This window comes from Alosa sapidissima, chromosome 5, assembly GCF_018492685.1.
Source record: "Alosa sapidissima isolate fAloSap1 chromosome 5, fAloSap1.pri, whole genome shotgun sequence".
NCBI classification, from domain to species: Eukaryota; Metazoa; Chordata; class Actinopteri; order Clupeiformes; family Clupeidae; genus Alosa; species Alosa sapidissima.
Genome location: NC_055961.1, coordinates 34,875,361 through 34,881,744, shown reverse-complemented (window position 1 = coordinate 34,881,744; position 6,384 = coordinate 34,875,361). Strand labels below are relative to the sequence as shown.

At 37.6% G+C, this 6,384-nt stretch overlaps 1 long non-coding RNA gene across 1 annotated transcript in view; it reads left to right on the top strand.

Annotated features, from left to right (window-relative positions):
- Positions 1–1,047: 1,047 nt before the first annotated feature.
- The window catches only part of LOC121709051, a 14,583-nt gene continuing 9,246 nt past the window's right edge, over positions 1,048–6,384 (top strand). Inside the window, exon 1 of the long non-coding RNA XR_006031829.1 lies at positions 1,048–1,145. This is a non-coding gene — a long non-coding RNA (uncharacterized LOC121709051). The remainder of the gene's footprint in view (positions 1,146–6,384) is intronic.

Here is a 6,384-nt window from a genome sequence, read left to right as displayed (position 1 = left end):
TACAACACCTCATTTTTACTTTTTTGTGTTTAACTAGGTGGCGCTATACATGAAATGAGTGGTTATGGAATGGGTTGACATGGCCCCTTGAGATCAACAAACAAAAAAAAATGGTCCTCCTAAACCCCACGGTTTTCGAGATATTCACAGAAAACTGTGTCTGCCCTACCCTCCTTTCAGGGGGTCCAGTCCAGCGGGGGGGCTACAGATCAAAACGAAAAACGATGGTTCCATGCTATCCATGTGGGGTTACATGCCCACCAAGTTTCGTGTACCCCGGTCTTTCAGTGTCCTGGGAATCATTGACGGAAATTTGGGCATGCAAAAAAAAAAAATAAATAAATAAAATAAAATAAATAAATCTGACTAAACCTATAAAACAAGGAACAACTCAGCAGTGCATGTGAACGTGTTTACCTGTGTGTGTATGAGTGTGCATATGAGGGTATGCGTGTGAGTATGTACATGTATGTGTGTGGGAGTGGTGGGTGTGTGTGTGTACAACTTGTGCTCTGATTGTGCAACAGTTTGCTTATGGTTAGTGTTAGCCTGTACACTTTTTGTTTTGTTTTAGGTGGGTGAATATTTATGTGTATGGGTGTGTGCTGTAATGTATGTGTTTGTGTGTAAATCCAAGTCAAGTCAAGTCAAGTCGGCTTTTATTGTCAATTTCTTTACATGCACTGGTCATACAAAGAATTGAAATTTCGTTTCTTACTTTCCCATGCAGACATAGACATGCTTTAAATACAGACATAGACATACTATAGACATAGCCATAGACAATAAACATTAAATTAAAGTGCAAGACTGAAATATAGAACATGTATGTATCAAAATAGAAATATAGGACATATATATAAAAAAAATAGAGGTAGTTGTGTTGTATATTTATATAGTCTTAACAGTTACATGAAGTTTAAACTTGTGCTTGTGTGACCTGTATATTTACATTGATATGCAGTATGCAGTAATTTCAAGTATATCAGGCTTGATGTGAAGCAGCAACACGTTTGGCTGCGCAGTCAAATCCTCAAATCCGTTGAGTTTATATCAGATTAGGGCAACACTATGCCAGTTTGCTCATGGTTATGCGTTTAAATGTATGTGACTACACCTGTATGTATGCTTATGTATATTAGCCTGTATGCTTTTTGTTTTGTTTTATCTTTAAGCAGTAGACTTGTTTAAAATACCTAAAGTCATTAGCAAGGGCGCAGAAAGGGGGTGCTGAGGGTGCTGCAGCACCCCCTGCTGGCAGGAGATAGATTTTTAAAAATTATTATATATATATTTTTAAATAATTACTAATTCCCTGTCTGACATTATTTATATTTTTGTATGTGAAATGATGAGTCAAATAGCAAAAAAGGGTTATGGATAGGTTCGAATATAGGCTACTAAAAATTAACAGTTATAGAGATCAACGTGAACGTGAGTCAGTTACTGTAAGAACCGTAGCGTGGTTTCAGCTATGTGATAGTGATCAAGTGTGTAGGCCTACGGTTGACATAGGCCTACATATTCTATGCGATTTGCACGTTCAAAAAAAGCATGGATAAGCTGAAAGAAACTTTAATTGTGTTTTACAGTTTTGCAAAATTAATAAATGTATAGCTAGTGAAATCATTTCACTATCCTAGTCGCTAAGATAGAAATTATTAGGACACATACTTGCTGTGGAGACAACACACTTTAGGCTATTCAGAAATTATTTGCGAGATCATTGCAGCCTGATTACTAGCCTATATTTAAAGCCTAACATCTCTGGTGTGGTTTTGACGATCAGAAAAGTAATTTTCCTTAGCTATACTGAAATAGGCTAATGATGTCAAGTGCGCTCCTGTGGGGTTAGGGTGGGGTTAGGGATAAAGTCCAATTTGTGAAGGGTGGGCGCAGTGGACTCGGGAGTGCTGTCGCGGAACATTGGAATTTGTGGCTGCCCAGGACTTTTCTAAAACTTCTCGCTATCACCCGCACACCGCATGGGGGGGGGGGTATCGTCGAACATCCATTATTTTTGTTATTCAGCACCCCTGGTCAAAAATAGGTTCCCACGCCTGGTAGCCGGCGTCACGAGACTCTAATCATGTATATAATGGGCACTGCATTAATCAGCGTCTCCATGGCACACATAGAAAAGGCAGCGCTGTGCACTTTAAGAATTGCATCGCCGGTTCGAATCTGGCCTGATGTACCGGCCGCCGTTACGGCCGTTTTCCCGATCTCACGTAGTTTTACGCGATTCCGCCCGCTGGTCATCGCGTTCCCGATGGCACGCGACATCTTATGAAGCCAAGAACCTGACTGTTTGTAACTGTTTGCGTCCTGTTTTTTTGTGCTTTTTTACTGAGGGCAATCATATTAATCATTGATATCAATTGCAACACCCAGAGGAATAAAAATCAAATTTTACAAAATAGGGGGATGCCGCGAGCGGCGGACTTTGACCTACACCGCAGTAGCCGAGTTATTTGTCAAGAAACTATGTAGTTATCAGTTAGTTGGTTAATAAAGCCTAGTTATATTGGTTAATTTTTCTGAGAAACTAACTGAGAAAAATTGGTTGAAAATGTAACCAATCTGCTTGACTAATATGTTAATCGGACGCATATTACATAATCTAATGGTTAAAACAACCTAGTAAGATTGGTTAATTTGTCAACTGAGAAAAATTGGTTGAAAATGTAACCAATCTACTTGACTATATGTTAGTCGGACACATATTACACGATCTAATGGTTAAAACAACCTAGTTAGATTGGTTAATTTGTCAACTAATGAAAATTGGTTAACATTTAACTAAGTCAGATCAAAGTCATTTGACTAATATGTTATACGGACACTTATTACACAATCTCATTGGTTAGTCGTTAGTGCAACCTAGTTAGATAGGTTAATTTGTCAACTGATGAAAATTGGTTAAAAAACGTAACTAAAGTCCAATTTGTCAATCTAGAGCAATAGAGCAATCAATTTCTTGCAATACTTTTGTGTTCTCTCGCAATATTGTTTCTCCGTCGCAATATTTAGGCATTTCCTTGCAATAGTTTTGGGTCCCCTTGCAATAAGTTTTGTGTTCCCTTTCAATAGTTTTATATTCCCACACAATAATTTTGTGCTACCTCGCAATACTTTTGATTTTGCAAGGGAAGGCAAAACTATTGGTCTGGAACACTCTCCTTTGCCCCGACCCACTGGCCCCTCCTGCGCTTCAGGTCACCTCCACCCACCCCGAAAGCACGCCGCAGCAGCCCTGGAAGCCCTGGAAGCCCTGGCAGCGAGGGGGATGAGGAAGAGAAATAAATGTGGCACATTTTACATGCACACACACACACACATACACACACACACACACCATACAAGCAGACAGACATTATGTACACACACACACACACACATATAGATACATACATACATTCATACCTACACACATACATACATACATACATACATACATACATACATACATACATACACATGCACCACATATAACCATGTGATGTACAAGCACTGGCACAAAGATAACATGAAATGCACTTTGCCTCTCCGACTCAAATACATTCACACACAGAAACAGTAGCTCCTTAGGTGCGTGCGTGTGTCTTCAAAACTAAAACTCACATATGTATTTATTCCTGTACTGCATGTACAAACTTGACAGATATATTGGATATTGGATATTGAATTCCTTTATATTTACATTTTTAACTATTATTTAATGTAATATAATTCATATACAGTATGTAATTATCATGTAAAGGTAAGCTGGTAAAAGTCATCATACCTGTTCATTTTTAGTTTCAACATTATCTCAGACATGTCATCAATGAGAAAATGCTTTTCATTCTAGGACTATATCAGAATCAGAATCAGCTTTATTGGCCAGGTTTGCGTAAAACAAGGAATTTGACTCCGGTTAATCTATACTCTCAAAGTACAACACTCACTTAAGAATAAAGAATAAAAAACATAAAAGAATACAAAGCAGAACAGTATGAATGGAATGAAGAGCAACTAATGATTGAAGTATGGTATTACCATGTGCCACACCACACCATCTTGTGTTTTTGAGATTATGACGTGTATGTGCGTTGCAATTTGCAAAGAGGTTACCGGTAAACAGTCAGAGAACTCAGTGTGAGATTTATGACACATTATCTTGTAATGTTGCTATTATACATGATTTAGATTTCCTTCTGCTTGAGATTTTTTCCATCCTTGTTGAGATATTCAACCTCAATTACATCTTATAATGACCAAGACTGTGAGGAATGCTATCATTGAAGAACACTGACCGATATCCCTGATATCTTATCAACCCTGGTCTGTGTAGGATAGCCTGTTACGTAACTTCCTTACAAGTCAAACCAACAAACACACTACCAACCGCTGTGAGTGGACCATTAAACAATCTTAACAGAGCTGAAGGAGTTTATTGCCCAGTATGAAAAAACATCTTACCATTTTTAAACTTACTTTTACATTTATCTGAAGTGACTCGCAACAAACTTACAGTGCATTAGGAGACAATATTTAACCTGACTCTCGCCAGATGAATTTCGTTCTGCCTAGCTCCACTCATCCATCTGGGATCGCTCCATTGGAGAGGTGTTTCAGAAGGCTGGGCCATATCAACAATCCTTGCATAGGATTGGATAAGCCACTTGTCTGTCTTCTTTATTGACGTGCTACTTCAACCATTCACATTGAAGCCAACCCGTGACGCTGATGACGCTTGCTTCCTCAATGCGAGCCGCAAAACAGTCTCACAGTCGCTTCTCCGCTACGTCACATCTATGAAACTCCCGCCCTGCGTCCTGATTGGCTCTACCATAAAATCTGGTGCCGAAATCACTCCCAATGGAAGCGATCCCAGATGGATGTGAGTGGAGCTAGGCGGAACAAAATTCATCTGGCGAGAGTAAGGTTAGACAATATTACCTTTACTTTGAAATCAATAACCCATTGTATTTACTAAATTGTAATGTGCACATCAGTTTTACATAAATTAAGTGTCTAAAATTGATTCTGCATTTCTCTTTCGGTTTATTAAATTCAAGCCATGATGACCCAATTTGAGCAACTTATTCCAATGCAATTGTTTAAATTACGTTTACATGAAATATACGTGTTACTTTAACATCACTGTGCTATACAGCTTGAGACTCAAGAGATTCAGATGTTGCAATTAATAATAATAGAACACTGAAAAAATAACTCATAGAATTTACTTAAAAAAATCTTAGTAACAATTTGCACTCAGCCTTGTTGTTGTAACCTTGAGTGCAACTTACTTATGATAATCAAGTAAAATTTACCTTAACATATATATATATATATATATATATATATATATATATATATATATATATATATATATATATATATATATATATATATATGAGCAATCAGAAATATTGAGTAAATGTTAATGAATTATATTCATATTGGAATATCACTATTAATGAAATATTACTTAACTTCTTACGTAAATATTGCTTAATTCTCTGTGATGAATGTTAATACCACAAATTACAATAAGATTCTTAACCATTTATTTTTTAATAGGTCATCTTCAGCAAATTAAAGTTAATACTGCCAAAATAATCATAATAAAATAAAACAAATAAAACTTGCAGTCAAAAGGGGCAGTCAAAATGTACATTAAAGGAATATGCCACCTTTTGGGCCAATTTACTAATTTTCCACCTCCCCTAGAGTTACACTGTTGAGTTTTACCTTTCTTCAGTTCATCCAGCCATTGTCTCAGTTTGTTAGTGTTTTTAGCTTCTGGTTAGCATAGATCATCGGATCCTTTGTAGCTCTAGCATGTCACCCATTAGCATCCATCATGGGCAAGATGCTAGTTGGCAACAATGATCTATGCTATCCAGAAGCTAAACACTACCGTCAAACTGAGACAACGGCTGGATGAACAGAGGAAAGGCAACTCAAGTGTTTAACTCTGGGAGAGGTGGAAAATGAGTAAACTGACCCAAAACGTGACATATTTATTTAAGATCATGTTAACAATACAACTTGTTCAATAGAGAAAGATAACAGAATGCTCATTTAGAAGCTGTGAGCTGGAAGTATTAACGTAATTTGGGATTTCAATCCCACTATTTTGGGGGACAGCTTCAGGAAATCTAGTTCAAGGAAAACTTTCTGAAATGTCTCAAAAGTGTACTGCAGTCTTTTAGGATATGCCAATTCAGGGCATAAATTACCCCCATGACCAAAGCACACACTTTCGCAGGATTCCCGCATCCATGCAAGATCTCCTTGCCTTCTAGGAGGATGGCTACATCCACTGGATCTTCTGCAGGACCACAAGAATTTTCAGGATGTGTTGAGTGACATCACTGCGAAGGTGGTCCT